At 38.8% G+C, this 15771-nt stretch overlaps 1 protein-coding gene across 1 annotated transcript in view; it reads left to right on the forward strand.

Moving 5' to 3' along the window:
• Nucleotides 1-3981: 3981 nt before the first annotated feature.
• The window catches only part of LOC311289091 (protein NLRC3-like), a gene marked incomplete at its 3' end in the record, with an annotated part of 105655 nt that continues 93865 nt past the window's right edge, over nt 3982-15771 (forward strand). Inside the window, exon 1 of the mRNA XM_084406849.1 lies at nt 3982-4235. The remainder of the gene's footprint in view (nt 4236-15771) is intronic.

A 15771-nucleotide genomic window follows, 5' to 3' on the forward strand; every position in this document is an offset into this window, starting at 1 on the left:
AAAAATGCAGCCTTCATCCATCAAAAGCAAAATCGCCGGCATTCAATTCCACCTGCGCTGCTTGGATCCATCCACCATCAGCTTGCTCGAAAATTCATCAATTCGTCTCCTGCTTAACGGACTTAAAAAAGAGAAACCAAAAGGCAATGATCATCGTCTCCCTCTCACACTTCCACTTCTTAAAAAATTAATATCACGTCTGAGAGAGGGATGCTTTGGGATTTATTCTGATATGTTGTTAGAATCTGGTTTGCTTACGGCTTTCTATGGCTTTCTCAGAGGTGGCGAGTTTTCAACACGCACAGATTCCTTTAATCCGGCACATGACCTCACTATATCTGATGTTTCAATTTTTTCTCACCATTTCACCCTATTTCTAAAACACTCAAAAACCGATAGAAATAGAGAAGGATCTTTTGTTTATGTTTCTGAAACTAACTCTGCTTTTTGTCCTCTGTCATCCATGTTGGCTTATCTGAGGAGTCGTTCACAAGCTCGTCCGGAGGATCCATTATTTACAACGGAGGAGGGAAAGTCTATGTCTAGAGCTTGGTTTGCATCCCGTTTCCGCCTGCTTTGTGAATACTGCGTGCTTCCCCCAGAGCGTTATTCGGCTCATTCATTGCGCATAGGGGCGGCTACAACTGCAGCTTCCTCAACTCCCGTTTCTACCCTAAAAGCTATGGGGAGATGGTCTTCGGCAGCTTATGAACGGTACCTCCGGCCAGATACTCGAGCCATCCTTGAGGCTCAGAAAGCTATGAGTGATGCTTGTGATCTGTAGTTGAAATAAACAGTGCTTCAATTACTAATGGGCTTTTTATTTTTATTTTACAGCCTTATTAGCTCTAGCTTCATTCCTCTTGCTAGCTTCACGCAGATCTATTGGGTCATTCTTTTCAACTAAATAAGATTGGCTTTTTAAAACGCTCATTTAATCCTCTACTGGCTCTTCAATGAGCAGAAGAGCCAGGGATGATTGCCTGGTATGGTCTGTTTGGGGGGATTTGTTTTGCTGCTTTCCCAGTTTAATGGGAGATGTCCCCAGAAGCTGCTGCTGTTCCCTGACTAGCTTTCATGGAGCTCATGAAAATGATGGGTAACTCAGAACAGAGCCATACCGCCAAATGTAACTTTAAAATAATGCAAATAAAACATTTTGATATTTGACAAATGTCTGTTATTTTTGACTCAAGTGGTCCTGACTGAAATATAGCGTTCAGCGTCAGTTCAGGCAGGCCGCGTAGTCAAGCTCCGCTATCGGCTGATACCTATCCAGACCTAACAGCTGATCTGATTTCTAAGCACTCAATTGGTCCCTATCAAACAGGGCGCCGTATTTAAAGTCCTACTTCAGTGTGCCTGCTTGGCTGCTTCCACTGCATTGCTTGCAACCCACCTCCTCCCCTAGCTCCTCCTTTAACTTTCTGTTTAACTTAATCAGTGTCATTCTGTTGTCATTGATGCATGCTCTGTTCTCAATGGGGGATTTGATTTGCTGCTTTCCCAGTTTAATGGGAGATGTCCCCAGAAGCTGCTGCTGTTCCCTGACTAGCTTTCATGGAGCTCATGAAAATGATGGGTAACTCAGAACAGAGCCATACCGCCAAATGTAACTTTAAAATAATGCAAATAAAACATTTTGATATTTGACAAATGTCTGTTATTTTTGACTCAAGTGGTCCTGACTGAAATATCCATGATGGTGTTGGATCGTTGACGCCCACTCACATATTCCCTTTCCAAACAGAAAGTGTTTTGCAAAATTTAAATCAATGTATTGTTTTATGTGAATGATTAGGCAGGATGATTTTCACATCATTTTGAAGAAAAAACTCTAGGTGACAACATCCATTAGTCAAAAGTCTTATTGACACATATTTAGTATGTGTTTTGTGGCCTTATTTCAGAAACTTTAGTTTTTTCAATATCCATGCATAAACATTATTCTCTCAAAAATACAAACATGTACATTCATGTTGCTCACATATTATAGTAGCCCTGTTTGTGCTATATAGAGTGTAATTACACCTTTGCCATTAATATGTTTATAAGCAACTGAAAAAAGCACAAATGTCAGGGCATGTCAGAACATCTCAAGGACCCCAAAAACACCTTAGACCCCAGAGGGTTAAATGTGAAAATGTTGTCATTACTAACAGCTTTTCCAAACCTGTATGAATTTCTTTATTTTGCTGTCTGGTTACTGACATTCTTCTTAATATCTTCTTTTGTGTTGAACAGAAGAAAGAAACTCGTATGGGTTTGGAACAACTAACATTTAGTTAGTTTAAACGTTCTACTGCTTTTCCAGAAATGATTGTAGAAGTATGTAAAGTTTTCTGTGAAGTCAATGTCGTGATTATATCCGATCAATTCTTCCATCTCACTGTGAAACCCACGCTCTTGCCACCTTTGCCTGATGATCACATGTTCAATGAAACGTCTCATTGAGATGGATCTAAAGTTCAATGAACAGCATTAATGTGTATTTATTCAATTTATTAAAGCATTTATTAGATAGACAACATTTATAATGTTAAAAAATATTTCTGTCACTTTTGATCAATGTAATGCATTCTTGCTGAATAAAAGTAATGTCTCTTTTTTAATCTGATCACAAATGTATGAATGGTATCATTGTTTCCACAAAAATGTTATGCTGCCAAACAGTTTTCAATAATGATAATAATCATAAATGTTTCTTGATCATCAAATCATCATATTAGACTAATTTCTGAAGGATCTTGTGACACTGAAGACTGGAGTAATGATGCTGAAAATTACAGGAATAAATGACACTTTGTGTATATTCACATAGAAAACAGCTGATTTAAACTGTAATATTATTTTCACAATATTACTGTTTGTACTTTATTTTTGATAAAATAAATGCAGCCTTTCTGAGCAGAAGAAAGTTTCAAAAACAGTAAAACTTTTTCAAACATTTCACAGACTGTATGTTTCTATGACCAACTTTTATCATTTTGACTAAATTGATATCTCCTTCAACATGTGTGTAACCTTTGATGCTACCTTTCTGACAATCACCTCCCTTTCAATGTCCGTTCATTTGTCTGGCCATAGATCTGGGCCATCGACCAGGATGTAGATTACTATAGTAATTATAGTATTATTATATAAATACTATAGTAGTTATAGTAGTAATATAGTATATTACTTATTTACTGAAGAACCTGGACATACATGTGTGCTTCTGTAACAAATTATACAACAGAAATAAACTTATCAATGTATACATACATACACATTCCACAAACATAATCATCCACTTAAATAATTAAAGAGTATGCAGTATATATATATATATATATATATACCCGTGTAGATTCACCCGTGTTCACTCAGAAGGAATCACTTCACATGACCTGTGCACTTGTAATGACACATCAAGGATGTTAAGAGGCTAAAAGCAGGTTTAAATATTGCCCCATTGAAGTCAACAGGGTGCAAATTTTAAAAAGAGGATAACATGGTGTAGGCAACACCGATTTTTGTCGTTGTTCTCTGTATTGACAGCACTACAAATGTACAAAAAAATGAGCTCAATGTTCAAATTGACCGGAGTTCTCCTTTAATAAAGCACTAGCAATTGAGTGATAATACTGTACATCTCCACAAGAGGGCGCTATCAGCACGTGAATGATAATTGCATGTTAATAATCATCTCTAAATATCACTTATATCCACAATAACGTGATGTATGAGATATACACAAGCATCTAACATCAACATAATGTAGAAACACTCTAGACTACATGGACTCACACAGGTATTATACAAGCTATATGTGCTAATTGGCTACTTTTCATAACATAAGAATAAGCAGACGCTCTGTCAACACTAGGCAGGAAATACAGCAATAATCACTTGCTTTACACGCACACACACACAGTAACCCAATAATAACTTCTTGATTATCTACAGTCTTCTGCAATGCCCTCCAAATCTCGTGAAGCCTGACAGTGCACTTGGAGAACCAAATAAGAGACACAGAGACCAGATTGCTGTTCAGTTGTTTCTCAGTTTAATACAGTTGGACAGAGGATACATGTGTCAATACATGAGTTAGCCTGTTTTCTGCTTGTGTCAAAGTTGCAGGCAGGAAAACCATAGAGAGGAAGAGAAAGTGTTGACAGCGCACAGAATGCAAACTCAAACAGGGTGACAGAGAGCCAACACATATTTTACACTGGCACAAATATCACATCATGGTAAGTCTTCAGGAATTAATCTTCAGGATTATAATGATATCGAGCTCTAGGGATTCTGATTTTAGTTTAGATTAATTTACAGACTCGTCACAATCTGAAATATACAGAGGTGGAAAGTAAACATGTAAATGTTCAACACTTCCGCTCTTCTGTAGGCCTGGCGTTGATTCACAGACGATCAGCTTTAGTGAGAAGATCGATTATGACAAACAGATGTATTTTTGATGGCTACAGAAAATCTATACTCTCCAATTAAAGTGTTTGTATTGTGATATTTAAAGGAAGAAGCCTGAGTAAATAATATGATAAATTATTTTATGTTTTTATTTCACCTATGTGAAAATGCTCCATAATAATAATAATAAACTAGATAAAAAAGTTTGTCGAGACAAACTTTAAGTTGGCTTGAGAAAGTTTGGACCAGAAAGTTTGAAGAAGTTTAAAGTAGTTTGAAGTTTAAAAGTCACACAGTGTTTGTGCCGCACTGGCATTGAGAGTTTGGAAAGATGATGTTGCTTTGCGCCGATTCTGATACCCGTCGTGTGCGCAGGTCAGCCTAACTGAGCCAGTTGTTTATTCAGAGGCTGCACTTTTTCTTTAGGTTTTTAATGAGTATTATTTTTTTATTTTTTTAAATGAAAGTGACAGAGTAAAAAAAAACAAAAAAACAGGACAATCATTAGGAAATGCAAAGGCGGGGCTGCGCTGCTGCCTAATTTCTGACGAGGGTATAAATATACATATATAAATCGAGATCTCCGAGACGACTTTGTGACCGAATCTTTGTCTTTGTTTATGTGAAATGCCAGAGGAAGACTTTATCTGAAAATATCACTTTCCAAGCATCGCTATTTTTCATTTCCGCTGCTCTTGATAGGTTGTGTTGGTCATTATGGAAATGTGTCTGTGTTTCTTCATTTGCTTATTATCATTAGATAAGACAGCAGAACTTTACTCTTCAATCTACGCTTTTATGGGATATCGTGGTCTTGCGCTAATTTGACCTGTTTATAAATGTAATGATATTAGCTCAAAGGGGCAATATTAATAATAATTCATAATTACCAATTATAATTAATTATTAATATTTGGGTCAGTTAATTAGATTAACTTTGAGGTAAGCTAACTTAATATTACAATCAATTAATCAGTTCCAACGAACTGATTGATTATTCATTTATTCTAAGAACAATGTATCTTTAATGGTCACTGAAAAATAATTATTCCTTAGCTTGTATAGCACTTAGAGCATGTAACAAGATCAAGATCGTAAAAGGGACTTTGTATGCAAACAGAGAATCAGAAACCAAATGCATAATTGTGCACAAGTTTTATTAACTAAATCACAAACATGACTAAACTAAACAAACAAACAAACATTCATCCATACATACATACATGCATAGGTAAGGTGGTGAGTGTTATGGAACCGGAAGCAGGAAATAGAACTATGAAAAATATCTATTTAACATTGAAAAGAACCATCAGCTTATTTCAGAGCACCTCATTAAATTGATACTTTCATGGTCAGTTGCAGTGGATACAATTCTTGAAGTGGTTGAAATTGGAGTGTGTTGATGGGTCCTTGAGTGTCAAAAGTCACTGGTGCAAGTTGCAGTCGTTTTCTTCTCTGCTGGGTGGAGAAGATATGATAACTTGCATGGTGGTTTCAAGCACATGGCTGTTGTAAGTCAAAGCCTGCTGAGGGCACACTGGACAGCACGGCATCCTGAAGTGCCGAGAAGAGCCAGGAGTTGATCATTGCCCATTTCGTGATGGTAAAGTTGCAGTTTTTCTGGACTGAAGAAGAGTCTGACTCCCTTTTGGGAGTATGAAAGCAGGGCAGGCGTTGCTCAGGCCTGTTGGGCCCTGGGAGCTGGGCCCCAGTGGGGGGAGGCTATAAATATATATATAAATCGAGATCTCCGAGACGACTTCATGACTGAATCTTTTGAGCCGATTCTTTTGAGCTCGTCTTCCTTTATGTGGAACGCCAGAGGAAGACTTTATCTGAAAAACATCGCTTTCCAAAACATCGTTATTTTGGTGGGACGCGGGTTGTTAATGCAGCGGACCCGCTGCACGTTCGGGCCGAAAGCGGAGCCTCTTTACCTGGCGAACTGCAGAGAACTGGTCAAACTGCGACTAGAGTAGCTGAGTCAGTGTTGTTTAATGAGGAAGAGGTTTTGTTGGATGCTGACATTTCCAAATTTAAAAAAAAAAAAACCCAGAAAATAAATCAAACACTGAACAAGTTACAAAAGTGTCAAAGACGAGTCCCATGAGCTGTTCTTCTCAGTCAGATGATGGGCTGATGAACACAAAGAGTCTGAAAGTGATGTTAGTGGAGACACACAGATGGATGTGGAGAGTGCTTACTCTTTCACCAAAATTCAGTCCTTTTTACAAAGAACCAAAGGCTTGAGATCAGTTGAAGTTGATAAGTTTTTCCCAGATTTTAAGTTGTTCCTTGATTCAGTTAAACTATTCATGAAAATACAGAACACCCCGGCCAACTGACCTTTACAGACCAAGACATTTTTATTATCGAAATAATTTATGATAAAAGTTAAATAGCTAATGATGGTTAAGTGTCTTTTGTTTTTCTTTTTCTTTGTTTGTGTTAACCTCTCTGTTTTGTTAAAATGCAAATTAACATTTGCTATGTGTGACATAAAGCTGGGTTCTTTAAACATCAATGGTGCCAGAGAGGATGCAAAGAGAGTTTCCCTTATCAGTTTGTTTAAAGTTAAGAAATTAAATGTCATTTGTTAAAGGGGCATTATGCAAGTCTGACTGTTTTTTCTCTACGAGCTCCCCCTAGTGTCTGGTAGTATAATGCTTTCAAACACTCTGTTGTAAAAACGAACTGTTGTCCCTCCCCCCTCGCCACGAGCAACCCAGCTGATCAGCTGTCAACCTAGCTGAGCAGAGGAACCGGCTATTTCAAAACCAGTTATGTCTACCGAGGCAAGTAAAGCAATACTTTCTTTCCAACTGATGGCGATTTTTTTATTTATTGTGTTGTCATGCATTTACACGCACACACACAGTAACCCAATAATAACTTCTTGATTATCTACAGTCTTCTGCAATGCCCTCCAAATATGAAATATGAACGATATGAACGAGGCGAACTACTGCTTTCGTGTTTGTTTGTTTGTTTTTGGGAGAATGGGCATGAGCATAAAAAAATATATATATATCGGAGGCTAATATTTGTCTAAAGTTATATTAGCAAGGTCTATAAGTTCATCTGGTAGAATGATGGTTTACCTTTGCTTGTCTAAGAAAACATCAGAACGTTTTTTTTAGCTCGATCATGATATGTGCAACATTTTGCGCGTCTGATATTGCCTACTATCAGACGCGTTGACTTAGTGACATAAAATAAAAGTGTAAGTTACACAAAACCGACAGAGGAACGGCCAAACAACTACAGAAATCAAACGTGTTTGCTATGACAATGCTAACATCAAAGTTATAGTATCTAGCGTACTAGTAAGCCCCTAACAGACAGCGATCATAATAAAAACCTTTACAGACAATAGCAAACATCCTGAGGTCGCAATTACTTGAAATTTAAATATTAAACACAGTTTATTCCAAAGATACTTAACTTACAAGTGCAACAGCAGGATCAGCATCCGTTTTGCAGGCTTCTGTTTCTCTCAGTTCTCACCATTCTGAAAAAGCCGGTCCGATATATTTACTCGAGTCTGACTTCTTGCTCGGTCAGTCTCCCGTTTCCTCTTTCGTTGGTCCTCCGACAAAGATTTCCTAGCTTTCTGCTTCTTTTTTACAGGCTCAGCCTTAGCCATAACTCAATCTATCGTTGCCCTTTGCTTATAGCTAGCCCGCCGGTGCTTGAATAGGGGCGTGTACGTGTGCAGTGCCGTCAAGCAATTCGTTACATCGCGAGACCTGATATCACGCGATACTTCCTGACGCCGACCCGCCGGCCCAAAGTTGCAAGTGAGTTTTTTCCGCTCTCGGGCACCAGGGGGGTGCGAAACCACCACCATTCAACCCGAAATAAGTAATATAACCATTCCACTGACTCCGAAGCAGTTCAAGTCAAGTCAAGTCAAGTCATCTTCATTTATATAGCGCTTTTAACAATGTAGATTGTCTCAAAGCAGCTTTACAGAGATAAGCGTATAATTTAAGGTAACAGAGATTGTTTCGGCTTTACAGCAGAGTTAAGTTATTTCCATCTAAAGTTAGTTTTAATTGATTTGGTTCCGTCGCAATGATCATTTGTTATTAAATTAGGGGCCGCTAAGACGACACCATTGTCTCTACACAGACTTTAAACGCGAACCTGTGACAAACGCTGATGGCGGTCACATGCGCATTTAGAATGGGTTCTATAGTTATGTGCGTTAGAATATACGCAGGTTTGGAATTCCCTACAAGCCAAGCCTAAACAAAATACTTGTCTTTCCTTATAAATTTTGATAAGGAATTTTATTTTATTTGTTGCTTTGGGGTAGGACCGCAAGACGAATTTCCCGACAACGCCTTATCTGTAGAGTGGTAGTGGGATCCTCCATAGGGAGAGACTAGTTGGCACTTCAGCACTGCGTTGTCATCGGTCCAGGTGAAGGTCCTTCGTCAGATCTGGATACGGCCCGGATCCGGCAGGCTGCAGGAAAAACCTTGGGATAAACAAAGACACTAAAATTAGCGTAGATGCCATTCTTCTCATGATGTAACGAGTACATCAGGATTTTTGGGAAGTGTTCCCGGTTCCGGCTGACCTAATCTATGCAGCATAACATTAAATTATAGAAGTCTATAATGTATTATGTGAAAGCTAGGTCAAAGAGATGTGTCTTTAATCTGGCTTTGAACTGACAGAGTGTGTCTGCTTCCCGGACAATGGTAGGAAGACTGTTCCAGAGTTTTGGTGCTAAATAGGAAAAGGATCTACCGCCAGCAGTGGATTTTGATATTCTAGGTATAATCAACTGGCCGGAATTTTGAGATCGTAATAGACGTGACGGACTATAATGCGTTAAGAGCTCGCTCAAGTACTGCGGAGCTAAACCATTCAGTGCTTTGTAAGTAATCAGCAATATTTTAAAATGTATGCGATGTTTAATAGGGAGCCAATGCAGTTTTGACAGAACCGGGCTAATATGGTCATACTTCCTGGTTCTGGTAAGAACTCGAGCTGCTGCGTTTTGAACCAGCTGTAGTTTGTTTATTAAGCGTGCAGGGCAACCACCCAGTAGAGCATTACAATAATCTAGCCTTGAGGTCATGAACGCATGAACTAATTGTTCCGCATTTGTCAATGAGAGCATATGACGTAATTTAGATATATTTTTAAGATGGAAAAATGCAGTTTTACAGATACTAGACACGTGACTTTCAAATGAAAGATTGGTATCAAAGAGCACACCCAGGTTCCTAACCGACGACGAAGACTTAACAGAGCAGCCATCAAGTGTTAGACAGTATTCTAGGTTATTACGTGAGGAAGTTTTTTGTCCAATAATTAGAAACTCTGTTTTTTCAGAATTTAGAAGTAGGAAATTACAAGTCATCCAATTTTTTATATCCGCTATGCATTCCGTTAATTTTGTGAATTGATAAGTTTCGTTAGGTTTTGAAGAAATATAGAGCTGAGTATCATCGGCATAACAGTGAAAGCTAATGCCATGTTTCCTAATGATATCTCCTAATGGTAGCATGTACAGAGTGAACAGCAGCGGTCCTAGTACTGAGCCTTGTGGTACGCCATACTGAACTTGTGATCGATGAGACATCTCATCATTTACTGCTACAAACTGATAACGGTCAGATAAGTATGATTTAAACCATGCTAGTGCATTTCCCGTAATGCCAACATAATGTTCTAATCTATTTAAAAGAACGTTGTGGTCGATGGTGTCAAACGCAGCACTAAGATCGAGTAACACTAATAGAGAGATACAACCACGATCGGATGATAAGAGCAAATCATTTGTGACTCTAACGAGAGCTGTTTCGGTACTATGGTACGGTCTAAATCCGGACTGGAAATCCTCGCAGATATCATTTCTTTCAAGAAAGGAACACAGTTGTGAGGATACTGCCTTTTCTAATATCTTTGACAGAAAAGGTAGATTCGAGATCGGCCTGTAATTGACTAATTCTGAAGGATCAAGTTGCGTTTTTTTAACAAGCGGTTTAATCAAAGCCAGCTTAAAGTTTTTTGGTACGTATCCTAGAGACAAAGACGAATTAATGATATTAAGAAGAGGATCTATGACCTCTGGAAGTATTTCTTTCAGTAGCTTAGTCGGTATAGGGTCTAACATACATGTTGTAGATTTAGATGATTTAATGAGTTTAGTAAATTCTTCCTCTCCTATAGCAACGAATGAATAACATTTTTCCTCAGGGAGACTACAATGCACTGCCTGATGCGATACTGTAGTAGACGGTTGCATAGTTATAATTTTGTCCCTGATATTATCAATCTTATAAGTGAAGAAGTTCATAAAGTCATTACTGCTGTGTTGCTTGGAAACTTCGGTGCTTGAAGTTTTATTTTTCGTTAGTTTAGCCACCGTTTCAAATAAATACCTAGGATTATGTTTATTTTCTTCTAATAGGGTTGAAAAATAAGCAGATCTAGCAGCTTTTAAAGCCTCTCTGTAAGCAATCGTGCTCTCTTTCCATGAAATGCGAAATACCTCTAGTTTTGTTTTCTTCCAGTTGCGCTCCATTTTTCTGGCTGCTCTCTTAAGGGCCCGAGTGTGCTCGTTGTACCACGGCGTTGGACTATTTTCTTTAATCTTCTTTAAGCGCAACGGAGCAACTGTGTCTAAAGTGCTGGAAAAGAGAGAGTTAAACGTTTCTGTTGTAATATCTAGTTCTTCTAAGCTATCTGAGATGCTGAGATGATGAAACTGATTAGGAAGATTATTAATAAAGCAATCTTTAGTAGCAGAAGTGATAGGTCTCACATATTTGAAACACGGAGTCGGCTTTGCAGCCTTGGCTAAATGCAAATTACACGAGACTAGATAATGATCTGAGATGTCATCGCTCTGCTGCAGAATTTCAACGGCATCCACATCTATTCCGTGTGATAATATTAGATCTAGAGTATGATTACGACGATGAGTAGGTCCTGACACGTGTTGTCTAACTCCAATTGAATTTACAATGTCTTTAAATGCCAATCCCAATGCATCTTTTTCATTATCGATGTGTATATTAAAATCACCAACAATTAGTACTTTATCTGCAGTCAATATTAATTCTGATAGAAAGTCCGCAAATTCTTTGATAAAGTCTGTATGGTGCCCTGGTGGCCTGTATACAGTAGCCAGCACAAATCTCAAACGTGATTTATCGTTTACACTATATATTTTTACATTAAGCACCAATGCTTCAAAAGAATTATATTTAAAACTTGATTTCTTAGTGGTTTTGAAACTATTACTATAGATTACAGCAACACCACCCCCTTTGCGTTTCAGACGAGGCTCATGTTTATAACAGTAATCTTGCGGGGTTGATTCATTTAAAGTAATGTAATCGTTTGGTTTTAGCCAGGTTTCTGTCAAACACAGCACATCTAGGTTATTATCTGAAATCATATCGTTAACAACGAGTGCTTTTGAAGTAAGCGATCGAATATTCAGCAACCCAAGCTTTAGCATTTGCTCATCTGTATTATAGCTGTTTTTTATTTGTTGAACATCAATTAAATTTTTAACCTTAGTTGGGTTTAAACGTTTTTTTGGATTTCCAAATTCGGTGGAACAGACACAGTCTCTATATGATGATAGCTAGGTGAAAGAGGCTCTATGTGATAGGATTTATCTGACCTTGGTGACGCGAGGCCGCTAGCAGACAGTCGGTTAAGCCAGTCTGTCTGCTTCCTGACCTGAGCCCCAGATTGTCATGTTTGAGCTCTAAGACTATGAGCCAAATTACTAGAGAGAAGAGCAGCACCATCCCAGGAGGGATGAATACCATCTCTTTTCAACAGGTCAGGTTTGCCCCAAAAACTTTTCCAATTGTCTATGAATTCTATATTATTAAGCGGACACCACCGAGACAGCCAACCGTTAAGCGAACATAATCTACTAACTATCTCATCACTCCTGCGAACAGGAAGGGGGCCAGAGCAAATTACAGTCCTTGACATCGTACTTGCAAGTTCACACACCTCTTTAATATTAATTTTGGTGATCTCCGACTGGCGGAGTTGAACATCATTAGTGCCGACATGAATAATGATCTTAGAGAATTTACGATTAGCATTAGCCAGCACTTTTAAATTTGCTTTGATGTCAGGCGCTCTGGCTCCCGGCAAACATGTGACTATGGTGGTTGGTGTCTCTATTTTCACGTTCCGTGTAATAGAATCGCCAATAACTAGGGCACAATCATTCTCAGTGGGTGTTTCACTGAGCGGGGCAAATCGATTTGTTATGGTAATCGGAACGGAAGAGTGGTTTTTAGATCCGCGACTAGAGCGATCCCTCACTGTCACCCATTTGCCCGGCTGCACGGGCTCTACTTCAGCCAGAACCGACTCATGTAAAGTGTGCACTATTCTATGCGCATCCAAAACATCTAAAGCACTAGCACTCTTACTATCCTCAATTAAAGTTTGGATGCGTGTTTCTAATTCTGAAATCTTCTCTGTCAACCTAACTGTCTCCTTACATTTATCACATATAAATCCTATATTGTCGACAGAGAAGCCTATACTAAACATGTGACATGAAGTGCAAGTGACAATAACAGGACAAGACATTACTCACCGTGTTTGTTGAGTGATTCTTACTCACCTGAGCTTTTTATGAACTCAAAGGCGCGGACGCGCAAGAGAAAAATAAATAAATAAAATAGCTGAGCGCACGGGTGGCGCGTTAACAGGCTAGCGAATTACTAGCGTGTTGTGCTAGTAGTACTAATAACAAAAGCTAGCGATGTCAGGTTAATCTGAGATGTTGGGTAAAATGTAGTAGTATAAACAACTAGAAATGGTAGTAAAATGATGGTTCAAAACAAAGAAATATATGGCTAAGACGGAGCTTATCGCACCGAATCAAACAAACACACTCACAGCAGGCAGCGAGGCAGACAGGAGCACTTTAGTTCAGTTAAGGTTAAAAAGTTACCTAGTGTCCCTTTAAAGGCGCAGTCCTTCTATGAGGGTTTCCGAGGAGGCACCGATCTCTGCTGATGAACTACATTCTGCATTGCAGAGTCTAGAAAGCGGTAAAGCTCCAGCCACTGATGGCCTTCCTGTGGACTTTTATAAAGTTTTCTGGCCTGTGATTGGCTAAGATTTGTTGCTTGTTCTCAGAGACAGTTTAAGTAAAGGACATTTACCATTGAGCTGCAGGAGAGCAATCCCCACTCTTCTCCCCAAAAAAGGGGATTTACAAGAGATCAAGAACTGGCAGCCAAGTTGCTCTGCTCTGCACTGACTACAAACTTTTGTCAAAGGTATTGGCAATGAGACTGAAAAAAAGGAATGGAGCATATTATTCATGTTGACCAGACTTATTGTATACCCAATAGGTTGATATCAATATCATTTTAATTTGTGATGTTTTGGACCTCTCCAATTCATTGGGTTTTGAAATTATTTCAATTATTTCAATTGAGAGTCGAACACCAGTATTTGTGGCAAACGTTAGATACGTTTGGGTTCAGCTCTGGCCTTATAAACATGATTCGAGTCTTGTATAGTGACATTGAGAGTATTTTAAAGATCAACGGTGGTTTAAGTGCTGCTTTTAAAGTTCATAGGGGGTCAGACAAGGATGTTCATTATCTGGTATGCTGTACTCCTTGGCCATAGAGCCTCTTCTGCACAAATTAAGACAATCTCTTTTCGGTCTAAACCTTCCTGGATGTGAAACAGTTTTTAAATGATCTGCTTATGCCGATGATGTTGTTGTCATTGTCAAAAAACAAGATGATATTGACACCCTTGTAGAAAACATTAATGTTTTTGGTGTATTGTCCTCTACTAATATTAACTGGGGGAAAAGTGAAGCTGTAACAATTAGTGATGAGTTAAGTATAAAACTTGTTTTACCTGCCGGGTTGATTTGGAACAAGGGTGGGTTTAAATATCTTGGTGTTTATCTTGGAGATGATACTTTTGTGTGTATTGGGAAAATGTTTTAGAAAAATTGGGACAATGTTTTAGAAAAAGTTGAAGGACGTCTCAAAAAATGGAAATGGATCTTGCCACAAACCATTGATGTCACGAACTGCTCCGAGACATGAAGGTTAAGATCCAAAAGCAGCTTTTATTTAAGGGGCAATCCAAAGAACAGGTAATAGACCAACTCTACTTTTGCGTCATCGAAGGGTTCCCCCTTTTTGGGGGAAGACAAACGGATTCCCCTGAGAACAGAACTTGCTCGCTCTAGATCTGCAAAGTTTCTTGATAGCAAAAATGGCACAAACATACACACTCTCTTTGCTGGCCGAGGACCGTGAGCGGTATTTAAAGAAGCTACTGGATACGGGGTTACAGAGGTGTCCCTTTGAAATGGTCGAAAACTGGATTAATGACCCCACGCAGTGGCAAAATATGGACTATTCAGACATCTACCACTATCTTGTGGAATCACCAAGTAGCCTATTTTTTTGTCATTAACACACTCACAGTATGACAAACTAGATGATGAGGCCATGTCAAGAGGAGTCAGTGGTTTACTTGGATCATATTTCACTTGATTTAAGCTATTGACATAGTTTTGTTGTCGACTAGCTATACTAGTTAGAAACCCTCAAACACTGTAATCAGAACAATCATGTCAGAGGCTAAAAACATAAATAGTCCTTACCTTAAGTGGGGAAGAGACAATGAAAAACATGCCCCATACATACATAGGTCCCATACATATTTTGCCGTACACTGTAAACCTTTTTACAACTTTCAAAGTCCTAGCACTTTCTAGACACAAGCAGAAACCAGCCAAGTCCACTTTAGTCCTAGCTGCCACTATTTCAACAGTAAAATCAGTTAACAGCCAAGGTAGCGTGCCTAGTGAGAGCTAACGTTAATCACAGAACGTTAGCTGCTAGCAGCTTCGTCTTTTTAACTAGTATAGCTAGTCGACAACAAAACTATGTCAATAGCTTAAATCATGTGAAATATGATCCAAGTAAACCACCGACTCCTCTTGACACGGCCTCATCATCTAGTTTGTCATACTGAAACTAGACGTAGTTAAGTAGCATTGGTCTATAGGTCAAACACAGGCAGGCAGCCTGTAAAAACAAACAAACAAACAAAACAGGCAGGGGTCAGAGGCAAAATAGTAATCCAGGGAACAGGGCAAGAAATCCAAAAAACCAAGAGACATGAAACCAGGGAGAATGCTCAGAAATACAGTGTGCACAAACAAAACTTCGCAGTGAGTGAATGAGTGAACATGGAATAAATAGGCTGAAACTAACAAGGTAATGAGATACAGGTGACTGCAATCAGTGATGAGTCCGGGCAGTGAGTTCTGGGAAATGTAGTTTGTGAGAATGACAATAGTCTGGTGTG

This window comes from Rutilus rutilus, assembly GCF_951802725.1.
Source record: "Rutilus rutilus genome assembly, chromosome: 4".
Classification (NCBI taxonomy): Eukaryota; Metazoa; Chordata; class Actinopteri; order Cypriniformes; family Leuciscidae; genus Rutilus; species Rutilus rutilus.